Source organism: Cibotium barometz, chromosome 20 (assembly GCF_041138505.1).
Source record: "Cibotium barometz isolate CiBa-2024 chromosome 20, ASM4113850v1, whole genome shotgun sequence".
NCBI lineage: Eukaryota > Viridiplantae > Streptophyta > Polypodiopsida > Cyatheales > Cibotiaceae > Cibotium > Cibotium barometz.
Genome location: NC_141065.1, coordinates 29,469,226 through 29,481,675, shown reverse-complemented (window position 1 = coordinate 29,481,675; position 12,450 = coordinate 29,469,226). Strand labels below are relative to the sequence as shown.

The window sequence follows — 12,450 nt, the reverse complement described above, 5'->3', positions numbered from 1 at the left end:
CATGGTAGCGAGAAGGACCTAGTTAGCTACCACCACCCGCCAACCAAAGAAAGTCTAGCCGGGCTCGAGTAGAGCAGCTTCTTCCGAATGCTCAGGAGGAGTGGGGTGATCTGCTACTCAGAAGAAATGTCAACACGTACATAGCAGCCCAAGTAGAGAACCGTGGTGCCCCTGTGGATCCACTCAAAGGCCTCAACTGGATGCCGATCTGTAGTTGCCGACCCAAAAGCCACACAACTTGTGCCAGATGCTCCTATCCCGTATGAAGCACGTCTGTGTGCCATGGATAAGATCTGGGAGGTGAGGTTAAAGGTTCAAACTGAGCGCCTTGGCAAGGATTATGTTGGGGTTGAGGAGAGCTTGCTTGTACACCACCACACACACACAGAGCTTGAACCACACACGTGAGAGAGAGCTAGTTGCTGGAAAGTACTCTTATGATGATGATAATACAAAAGTACTATGAGTACAAAATATAGCCTAGGGCAAAGTGCCCAACACACATAAGTGTGTTCACACGAGGGGGAAGACCTGTGTCCAGCCACAGGGAAAAAGTGCCCATGCGTAAGCTGTGTTCACACCTGAACTAGCCGGGAGTGGTCTCATGACCAACAGATTTTGTAGGCACAAGGCAAGGCTTTTGTAGGCTCCGCCCAAGAGAGTGAAGGGGCGCCATGGGCGAATCTCCGTCTAATCCCCACCCCCTTTGGGGATGAGGTGGACGAGGCCCTTAGCTAGTCTCTCCAAGAGAGAACTTGTTTGCATGAGTTCATTGATGGCTGGCCGGCCTCCATAAGGTCCCGATAATGCATGAAGAAGGAAACTCGGAGTCCGTCCTCTCCAGGGCATTTCTAGTGGGATAATGCCTGAGAAGCATGCCTGAGGTCATCCAAAGTCAAGGGCCCACCAAAGTCAATCTGTCACAAAGGGCTGAGTATACCACCAGACCTGCTCGCGCGCCTGGCTGTCATGAGGTCAGTGGGTTGACACAGAGCAGCTCTGTGTAGAAGTCAGAGGCAAGCGGAGCTGGGACTTTGGAGCTGGGATGGCTCCAAAGTCACCATGCTATCCAGCCTGCGGAGACGCCGAACTCCATCTCTATGGTAATGGGAGCCTGTCTGTATCAAGAAATCCCGTGTGAGCCTATAACCTCCCTGAGTCACCATCTGGACACCTACCCATACACTATTGGGGCTCTGCTCCCGTACAGGCTAGGGAGATGCCAAACCCCACCGCAAACTCCTCTTGTGCTTCAAGAAAGTCTCCAGCCTCCCCCTCACCAATGTTTGGAGAAAATTATTGATCTCCTGGAGAGCCCCATCAGTGAACAGAAACTTCTCACCACGGCTAGCATGGTATGGGGTGGTGTCTGCAAGAATGCCCATTGTGCCTCCTTTGTCTCATGTCCATTCATCCACGCAGAAATGATTCCAAGACATGTGGGATGGTTGCCTTTTCTCCATAGGCATCCTCGGTACAAGCCAAGTATGCACGTGTTGCATCCCTCGGTTGCATGTGCAACTCTTGAGCAATCATTGCCAATGCATAATCCATATAAGATTCAGCTTTCTTGGCTTTCAAACGGTCATGTACCAATGGATCCTCGCGGCGGTAGAGATTCAATTCTTCTTGTTGTGCATGGAGGAGAGCCTGCATACAGGTAAGTTGAACCCTCAAGACTATGGACTCTTCTTCCTGCATCTTCTCTTTGCCACGGGACGGCTGTCCCACATATTCATGTTCCCTATTGTGCACCACATGAGTTTGTTCATCCTGTAAAGCATTGATGATTGGAGGCATGCAATTCTTTGTCCTCGTCTCTTGTGTTAGTATCTCCAACATTCACTGTATGGCTGTCCATAGTGTTCTGAGTGTAGAGATAGCTAGTGTTCACAGTGATCGTCTCTCAAGATAGAAGTGAAAGAGAACCGTATGCTCAGATACCAATGTAACTTGGTTGAACACAATGCTAATTAATACACTTAAATACACCAAGATTTGATGGGTACATACTCAATACAAGAAGTAATTTGCTGAATTGACAAGAGACACACAATGAGCCACAACGGCCGACCCCTCCCTCAAATAAAGTATATTGATCTTGGGAGAATCAAGTACATAGTGTCATGGACATTTCTGACCAGATTTCCATACCAATGGATATGAATAAAGTATTGCAAACAAGTGGTTGTCGGTGTAGACTTGCAACTCACACTACCCTTTCAAGTGCCCATGTTCCCTACCATTTGCTCTCTATTGTTCCACCAACACATGGTAGCAACAATCTGCAAGAGAGCACGTAGGACAAAAGAACACTACACAGGGTATGTGATCTTGTAATCTGGTTCCTCCCTCGTGCTACTTGCTTCCATATTTAAGCATAATAGCTTACCAATTGCAAGTAGAGTCGATCCGATGGAAGTCCTTGGAGTGCCGAGATCTTCAATTTGTCGCATTTCTTCGTGACAAGAGTCTTTAAGAGGATGAAGGGAACCCTAGGAAAGCTTCCGCTATGGTTCAACTTGAGAAAGGAGCGCTGAAATTAGGGTTTTAAGCAAAAAGACCAAAAATTACAGCAATAAAGAGAACTGTTTTGCTGAATTTCAGTCGTTGGGAATGTGTAGGAGAGTGATTAGCACCCGGAAACACTCTTGGATGCTTGGGAAACACCTTAGCAAGTTTGGATATGGAGTTGAAAAGGAGAAAGTGCAGAAAATACAGCCCAAATGCCCTCATGATGGAGGCGACTATCTCTAGAGAGAGGAGGAGTGAGGTGGTGAGTTGTCCAATCTAGGTGGCAGGCAGGTGCTTTGTGGAGCAAGCTAGAGAGGACACATGGCTAGTTACTCCCTTTGTACAAAGGGGATAAGGTCTGGGCGGTGGACATTGGATTTTGTCCACCTCAGGACATCAGTGTGTGTGAACACCGGGCTAGTCATAATTTATAAATGAGTTTTGGTCGTCCAAAACTTAATGAAGTGTGTACACACTCACTTATAAATTAGTGTTAACTCCTAAGGCTAGGTTTATGACCAATACTTACCACCTGTCACATGCCACATAACCATGTCAGCAGACAGTTTCACACGCACGGTTTGCGGGCGGGCGTCCCCTCACCCGGAACTACACATTGGTCAAGCAAGCATGAAAACAACATGCAAATTTTTTTATTTTTTTTTCCGAGAAAAGATCCTTTCATTAGTTATATAAAAACGCCCGTAGGGCTACAAAAGATCTCTCCTGCTCATAAGAAAAAAAGAGCAGTGAATACAGCAAGGCAGCCCGGGAGACTCTCCCTAGGTGCTGCAAAATACAAGCATCAGTACTAAGGACTGAGGGGCTAAATCATACAATAGGGGGAGGGAATAGCCAAACACGTGGCCTATAATGCCAACGGGGGGATCCCGTGTGTAAGGTGTAGAGGGGGCCGTTGCGCCAGGTGGTGTGAAAAGCCTGGCGCCGCAAGATCGCCTCGTCCGAGTCACCCCGGATGCGGTCATACTGTCCTCGCAGGGTGTGGATCAACTCCTGCCAAATCCCCCGTACAGTCTCTGCTGGTGGCTCCAGTCTCCCCTCAAAGGCCGTGAAACACCGGCCCTCCAGGTGAACCAGATGGTGAGGCTGCTGAGGAGCTCCCATCGTAAATCCCTCTCCTGTGTCCAGCTGGCGGACAAGAAATCCGGTGCCGGAACCAGGCGAGGCTGGCCCCTAATAAATCTGATGGCCTGACTGCCCTGCTCCATCTCATAGCCCATAGCAGGCCCTGACGAAGTCGACCAAGCAACGGCACCCCACGTAAACATACCCTCTGGAGAGAGGGGGGCCAGAATACGCAGCATCCACAGCCAAATCTGCTGTGCCTGAGGGCAGTCCCAAAGGCAATGTCTCTGTGTCTCCATAGGGTGGCCGCATCGAACGCAGGCCGCCGGAAGACCGCTGTAAACAAGCCAGGTGCCAACTGCTGAGCCCCTGTGGGGCGACCAGCCACTGAAAAGCCGAGATCCTGCGGGCCTGCCGACTAGCCCAGAGCCGAGCCCAGAAATCCTCCAGGAACTCCTGTGAGAGTCCCTGCAATCGCCAATGCCCCGCTGCCGCTGGAGAAACCGTCCTTGCCGTCAAAATATGCCGTCCCAGCCGAACAGTATACTGGAAAAAGGTGATCTCTGTGGCCTCAAGGGATGCATAAGGATCATGCCACTCGTACTCCCCGGGGTCCCACTGTAGCCGGGCCAAGGGGCGCGCTGCATATGCCCATATGCGCCAATCTGGGAGCACATCAGCAGGGTCAGGGTCAATATGCCACTTCCGAGAAGCGGCAGCCACTACCCGAATCCTCTGAAAGGTGCACTCTGCAACCAAAGGCGACTCCACCTCCACTCTCTGGAGTCTACCCTCATCCTGAATCTCATAGTAGAGGCATCTGCCATCCTCAGTGCTAGCTCTGACAGCAATCAGGATCTCCAACTGTGTAAAGGCTCCCATCCACCATGGGGCCACTGGCTCGAGAGGCGTGAACCACTCCTCTGTGAGAGCCTCCTGTATATCATCTCTCATAATCAACCCCCCTCTGAAGTGACTCAGCCTCTCCACCTGGATCTCCTCTGGTAGACTGCAGAAAGCCTGCCAGTCTCCAAAACTACGAGCTGGGCCTGCCGCTAAAGGTCCCCAGGCTAGACGAGGCCGAGAACCCAGCATATGACCCTGCTCCGTGCGAACCGCTGGGCTCCAGATGAGCGGCTGCCTGGCCCGCTCCTCAACACAAGAAGGAGACCGCTGAGAGAGCCCCGGTCTCAGCAGCTCCCAAGCTCTCAGGATACTCAAAGCAAATCTGTCCTCCCATCCTCTACTGAGGCCTGTCCTCCTCATCTCTATGAAGATCCAGCGAATCTCTGGTGCCCAAGTACCCCCTGCAGGGGACGCCCGAGCCTGCAGTCGCTGCAAGAGGAGCTCTTTCCACGGCTCAGCGCCTGGAAGCAACCCCCGAACAATAAGCTTCCCCAATAAGGCTCTGCTCTGATCGACTGGATCTATAATGCCCAAACCGCCCTGAGCCAGCGGAAGTGTAATAACTGCCCATGCAACCTTTGCCCGAGCTGGCTGACCGTCCCGCCCAGACCACAGAAAGTTCCTGATCAGCCTCTGTACCTGGCTGATGCAAGAGCTCGAGAAAATCCAGCAAGGCGTAATGTACCACATGGTCGCTAACAGCACCTGATTTGCCACCACCACCCTCCCAGCCAAGGATAGTCGAGCTGTACTCCAATACAAAAGCTTCTTCCGAATGCTCAGAAGAAGCGGGGCAATCTGCTGCTCAGGTGACAAATCGAGGCCAATCTGGCATCCCAAATACCGCACTGCTGTGCCTGGAGGAATCCATCTAAAACCGGGGTCCGGGCTCCATGCCGGAGTGGGAGCACTACTGATCCAAAAGGCCACTGTCTTGCGCCAATTGATCAATGCTCCCGAAGCTGCACTAAAAACCTGGAGCGACTGCTCAGCCCGAATAAGATTAGCCTCTTGGCCATGCAAAAATAAGCCCGTGTCGTCTGCAAACTCAGCATCAAGCAAATCCTCCCCCCGGACTGGGAGCTGAAGTCCTCTCAAACCAACCTCCTCTGCCGTCAAATACATACTCATAGCCTCCGCAAAAACTCAGCATCAACTGATCTGGTCAGCTCAAAACTCGGCCCCCGTCCTCCTGCAATCAGCACCTGGCTGCGAGCTGTGGAATACAGAGCTGCCACCCCTCTGATCCATCCTGGCTCAAAGCCCAGGCGAAGCATAGTGCCCTCTAAGAATCCCCAATCAACTCTATCGTATGCCTTCTCAAAATCGAGAAGCATCACGACCAAGTCCTCGCCAAGAAATCTAGCTCGGGTCGTCGCCTCCCAGAAAGTAAAGATGTTGTCAAGGATACTGCGCTCCTTGACAAATCCTGTCTGAGTAGCATGAATCAACTCCCCCAGGAAGGGCTGGATCCTCAAACTCAAGGCCTTTGCTAAGACCTTGTAGACAATATTGAGGATCGTAATAGGCCTCCAATGCCGAATGTCATCTGATACTCCCTCCCCCTTGGGGATAAGATAGATCAAGCCCTCTGAAAAGCTCTGCGGCATCACCCCAGTGTCCAAAACACGCTGAAAGCCCCTGCGGAGGCCTGGCCCCAAAAGGTCCCAATAGCGCATAAAAAAGGCCGGCGTCAGTCCGTCCTCCCCTGGGCAACTATGTCGCGGCAGGACCCTCAAGGCCTCGGCAAGCTCAATCTCTGACAGAGGCGCACCTAGAACTGTACGCATATGGTCTGTGACCCTCCTCTGCACATGGGCCCACACAGTCTGTCTGCAAACATCTCGATCCTCAGTGGCTGGCTCCGCTGAAAGCAGGTCACTATAAAATGCAGTGGCAATGGCTCTGATCTCCCCGAGCTCAGTAGCTACCGATCCATCCGGTCTACTAAGCTGGCGGACTCCTGCTCGCGCATGACGGGGTCCAGTGATCTCAAAAAACTCCCCAGTCACTCTATCACCAAGCTGCGTCCACTGAGAGGCCTGACGACGATAGTAAAACTCATGTCTCTGCTCCTCTACCTCTCTAACCTCCTGACGTGCCTGGCTCAGCTGGGACGCCACCCACTCACATGCAGGCTGCTGCTCCTGAAGGCGCTGTAGCGAAGCAAGGCTGCGTCTTAGCCGTTGCTCCCGCTCGCGAATCTCTCCCAGTCGTGTCAAAGCTGCAGCGTGTAGAAAAGAGCTAAGATCAATGAGTCCCTGGGCACACTGGCCCGCTGCATCCTGGTCAGAGCACTGACTATCATGCCAGATCCTCTCAATGTCCTCAGCAAGACTGGGATCTGCAAGTACCCTCTCTGGGATCCTCAACTGCAAGCTGGGCTCCCGTGTCCCCTCCTCCAATGTCAATATAACTGGCGCATGATCTGAAAATGAGGTGCCAGCGAGAATGCCGACGGAGCCCCCTCGCTCCCCTAACCAGTCGCCCACATAAAAGAGATCAATCCGTGATAGATTAGTCCCTCCCTGCCGGCGATCCGACCGAGAGAAACGAAGACTGTCCTGAGACCGGGAGAAAGCCCCATGCTGCCATGCATCAGTGATCCTTAGTGACATGCAAAACCGGTCCCAAGCTGCAAGCTCCGTGCCGTGCACTGTAACATGACTGCCTCCCACCCTATCTGCCGGGTCCTCAAGCATGTTGAAGTCTCCCCCAACACACCAATGTGCGGCCTCTGGCAATGCATCTGTAACCTGAGTCCAGAACTCTGCTCTGGCACTAGCATGATTGGGCGCATAGATGTTGAGCACACCCAATAGCTCATCATGCATCCTCAGAATGACATATTGTGCTCTACCAGGCACAATGATCCCTCGATCCACAATGGCCTGCCGCCATACATCTGCAATAACCATGCATACTCCTCCCTGTCCACCCAAAGGACCAAACCCTGCAGACCAAAAAGTGTCCCATCTACCAGGCATCACCGAACCATATCTCCGGATCCTGCTCTCACCCAAGTGGTGCTCCTGCATCATCAAAATGTCAATGCTGCCACCAACCAGGCATCTCTGAAGCTCCTGCCTCAAGCAACCTCGATAGCGTATAAAGTGTGCTCCGCCAAGGCCCTGTACATTCCATGAGATGATCCTCATGGATGCCCTGCTGAGGTGGATGCTGTCTCAGCCGTACGGCGGGCCTTCGCAAGCGGCTTGGATGGAGAGTAGTCCCCATCCGAACGGCTGCGAATCTGCCCACCCGGTGTACTGCAAGAATCCCGGATCAGGCGCCAGTGGCTGTGGCCCATGGCGACTGCCTCCTGCTCAGACAGAGAAACCTCGTGTATACTCACATATCCAGGGTCACGTGCCAAGTCTGCCACTATGCGCACGACCAAATGCCGAATCCCTGAGGTATCCACACTCCCGGGATCCAAGAAAAAATGAGCCAACTCCCAAAGTCGGCCTATCACATCTGTCACCTCCAGATCGCTCATGTGGTGAGAAAACTCAACTGCCTGAGTCTTCAAAGTGCTGAGAGCGAGCTCTAGAGTCCACTCCTGGTCACAAGGTCCACATAGAGGGAACGAGAAGGCCACCGCTGAGTCTAGTGCGTCCTCCCCGCGGGCCGGAGGTATCACTACATGAACTCGAATGGGTGCTGGCTCATGGGGGCCCTCTGCTCCAAAAAGCCGTGTGAAGGTATAATCAAAGGCCTCCGTGCGCTAATGCCAAGGCGACTCAGCCGACTGCGGATAGATGAAATCCGTGAGGCCCTAATCGGCATAGGTCTCCTCTGTGATGCTCGAGCGAGGTCAGTGCTCAGCGCTCTCCGGACTGCAGGTGAGCGCCACGGAACTGCCAGGGCCTCCTGGGAAGGTGAGGCGGGCGGAGGGGGAGGAGGGGGAGGCGAGGGAGGTGGAGAGGGAGCCGCTGCCGAAACCGGAGCGGGGGCGGGAGGAGGCGATGGTGGAAGCGAGGCGGTGGGAGGGGACGGGGGTGGGGGGGGTGAAGGAGGGGGAGCTGGCATCTCCTGGTCCTCGGTCGCTGCAGGGGTCTCCTCCTGAAGGGGAGCAAAGCTGTTCCTCACGGGAACCCAGTGAGACTGAGACTGTGGCTGCTGCTGCAGCGGTCTCTGGGCGTGCTGCTGTGGCTGTCTCCCTCGGCGGCGCCCCTGTCCAGGCTGCCAATCCGAGGTCTCTGTGGCCTGAGCAGGTGTCCCGGAGGCAGCCTGCCGAGCCGAATCTGTGGGCGGGCCATCAGTAGCCTGCTGCTGTGGTGAGGGTCGAGGTCTCCTGCGAGGGCAGGCCTTGGCCAGATGACCGACCTGCCTGCAAATGAAGCACTGGTTCGGGAGCCCCGAGAACTCCACTCTCTGATCTATCCACCCCCCCCCCCTATCCTAGGTAACTGAATGACCTTAGGAAGGGAGGAGATGTCAGACACCAACACTCTGACCGAAGGTAGCCCAGCTGCTCTGGCCACCACTGAAGCTGCTGAGGGGCCCGTCTCTAGTACCGAGCCCACCAATGCTCTGAGCCTGGAGAGGAGCGGAAGATACTCCCGGCCGAGACCAGGGAAACAAACTGTAACATGGAAGAGGCGCTCTCCCTGCTCCGCCGCTGCTGGGTCAAAACCATGCTGCCAAGGTCTGAAGAAAGCCCGAGCACCCCTGATGTCAAGGGGACTCATGGCAAGGACCTTGGCAACGCTCTGGGCGGCCTCGAACTGATAATGTCCCCGGCCCAGAAGCTGTACATCCAGGATCTTGTCCACATCTGCAAGAAGGCGGGCCTGAAGAAGATCCCTGATCTCCCCTCTGCTGGGGCGAGTGCCGACTATACGGCAGATGGTGGAATGAGCCTGGAGGAGTTCCACCTCTGCGGTGAGGCTCGCTTCCTCTTCCGGCGAAAGAGAAAGCCTGATGGGGGTGACCTCAGGGGCGGGCGAGAGGGCTACGGATGAGTCCCTCTGAGGCGGGGCGGGAGGAGCCTCCATCAGAGTCTGAAGCTGCGGCGAAGGCGAGGCGAAGGCGGGAACCTGCTGGAAACGTGTTGCACACAAAGAGGCGGAATACGGAGCGAAAAATGAAAACAAAACCCCCAGGGGGCGGAAGCAAGAAAAGGAGGGAGGGGGAGGGGGGAGAAGGCGAAAGAGAAAAACCTTAAAAAAAAGAGGGGGGGAGGGCAGGGGCTGCGCGCAAGAGGGATGGGCGGAAAAAACGAACTGGCGGAGGGGGGGGGATAAGTCGCTGCAGAGAGGAGGAGGGCGCGAAGACAAGGGGGGGAGGCGTAAGGGAGAGGAAGGCGGCGAGCAGAGCTATGGGCAGCAGCGAAGGCAGGCGGAAGGGGGGGGGCGCAGCAGCGGATGTAGACGGGGGGGCTAAACGAAAGGCGGCGGGGGTCAAAGAAGGCGGCGGACAATGCAGGCGGCGGCAATGCAGAGAAGGCGGAGAAGGAGGAAGCGAGGAGGAAACGAGGGGGCGAGCTAGCAGGGAAGGTGAAGGGCGCAGTGCAACAACGCGAGCAGGGAGAGGTGGGCGGGAGCTTCAGCGAGCGCAGTTCTCTGAAAGCTGAATCCTACACTACTACCGAAGCTTTTAAGAATTATGATGAAGCGGGAACACAACAACATGCAATTTCAGTTGCATGCAAGCACATAAAGATGCTGTGCAATGCAACATTGGTATGGACAATCCCCGTTCATGAGACTATACCAAAATAAACGTGCTCCAAGAAAGTACACGAAGTACCAGACCTAATGGAACACCAATCCACCAGGCATTTTCAGGCATGTACACAGAGGCACAAGCCCCAAAAAAAAGCCAAGTCCACAATATCACATGAGTGGCATCAATCCCCAGCATATACAACTGCCATGGACACCAGTCTAATGTACATAGATGATGAGAAAGCACGGGTGGACCAATTGGGTGGCCAAATGGTGACATCTCCCCCGGCTTCTAAACAATTGTCCACAACTGGAAAGCATCCAAATATGTCTAAAGCACATGCGTGCAATCTCTGAAGAACTCTTCATCTATCCATTTAGCATCAATGGGAAGATAGTTCTTAAACTTCACAAGGTAACGCCTGACAACTTTGCCACCAGCAAGCTTGCATTCCTTGTGATACACAATCTGCTCTGGCTGCAAGATCTCCTCAAGCTTATCCACTTTTGGTGGATCCTCAATGACCATTTCACTGGGCTCTGTCCCTACATACTTGTGAAGGAGACTCACATGAAAAGCATTGTGTATGTGCCAATGACTAGGCAATGCCAATCTGAAAGTCACTTCACTGATCTTCCCGATCACTCGAAAAGGCCCATAGTACCTGGTTGCAAGCTTAGGATATGCACCCTCTTTGCAAGTCTTTCTTTCTCAAATTTCAGCAAGCAATACCCAATCGTTCTCTTTAACGTCAAATTGCCTTCTATGCTCGTCAGCAGCCTTTTCATGCTTGTCTTGTGACCTTGCGATGGCTGTCCATACCTGAGCAAAAGCAATATCCAAGTCTCTTACATACTCGTTACCTACAAGTATCTCATCCTTTGTGCGAAGGATGGGTGGCAAAACCACCTTACCATAAACAATCTCAAACGGGGCCTTTCCCGTAGATGCATGCAATGTGGTGTTGTATGCAAATTCCACAAGCGGTAAGTACTTCTCCCAAGGAGACTTTTGATCCGCCACATAACATTTCAAGAGATCCAACACGGCTGAATTTGCAGCCTCACTTTGCCCATTCGTTTGAGATGATAAGCTGATGAGAAGTCCAATTTGGTGCCCATGTTATCAAATAAGGCCCGCCAAAAGAGACTTGTTGACTTGGGATCTCTATACCCCACAATGGACTTCAGCATTCCATGATGCTTGAACACTTGTCGAAGATATATTTTAACCATATGCTCAGCTTTGATGGTCTTTTTGACTGGCAAGAAGTGAGCTTGCTTGCTAAACCTTGTCCACAGTTGTCCAAATTGCATCATTATCCTGTTGGCTCTGATACCAAAGGATGGCTAGTGTCTAGAGTGCAGCCACACAAAAGTGAGGAGAAGAGGCAGAGATGATAATTAACAAGATAATCAGCACAACATTAAGGGGATTGTGGGAGTACAAGATGTAGTGGAAAGCATGAATTCATTATACAAGTAGGTCCTTTTATAGGAGAGACCTCATTACATATTCTAAGCATATGCTAGATATGATGCCACCACATATGCTAAATAAGATTCCACCACATATTCTAAGTATGATGCCAACACATATGCCAAATATGATGCCACCACATATGCCTTTTAAGAGGCTGCTCCTACACAGGAGACTTATACATACTAGCGGTTCTTCACACACATTGGAACCGCTTTATTTAAGGCTTACATTCAGTGCTAGTTTACTCAACCACCTAGCACTTGTTTATTCCCACATTAACCACTATTAATATTTAACAAAGTGGTGGTGCAACTTTTTAACAACTTCTTGTAATTCTTGAAGCTTCTGAGTCGTCTCAGGGCATTAGTAGGCAAATGCATTCTAGCGAAGTGAGGTAGGAGATTAATAAGTGATCATAATTGGGAAAATGAGACGAAAGAGAAAAGTCAAAAGTGGAGAAAATCATGGAGAAAGCCAAGTGTAGACACCCGTTAATCCTGACCACTGACTACACCTGACTTCTCCATGATTTTATTCTATAGTCTTTTTTTTGTTATGTTGTCTTTTTTTCCCATGATGAGATTCCATGGACACATTGTACACCTTTTGTCTCATAGACCCGTTGGGTCTTTTGCAAGACACTAATATCTTCTTCTTTTTCTTCTTCCTCTCTCGCGCCCTCTGCTTCCGCCGCCTCTCCTCTCGCGCCTCTCCGCGTTCGTTTGATTCTGTACTTGCATTGACTTGAGCATCAATTTTGTTGAGCACAATTTTCAATTCCCCCTGCAA

At 52.2% G+C, this 12,450-nt stretch overlaps 1 protein-coding gene across 2 annotated transcripts in view; it reads right to left on the bottom strand.

Annotated features, from left to right (window-relative positions):
- The window catches only part of LOC147627766 (glycoside hydrolase family 2 protein), a 149,286-nt gene that overhangs the window by 52,285 nt on the left and 84,551 nt on the right, over positions 1–12,450 (bottom strand). The gene's annotated exons all lie outside the window — the stretch shown is intronic.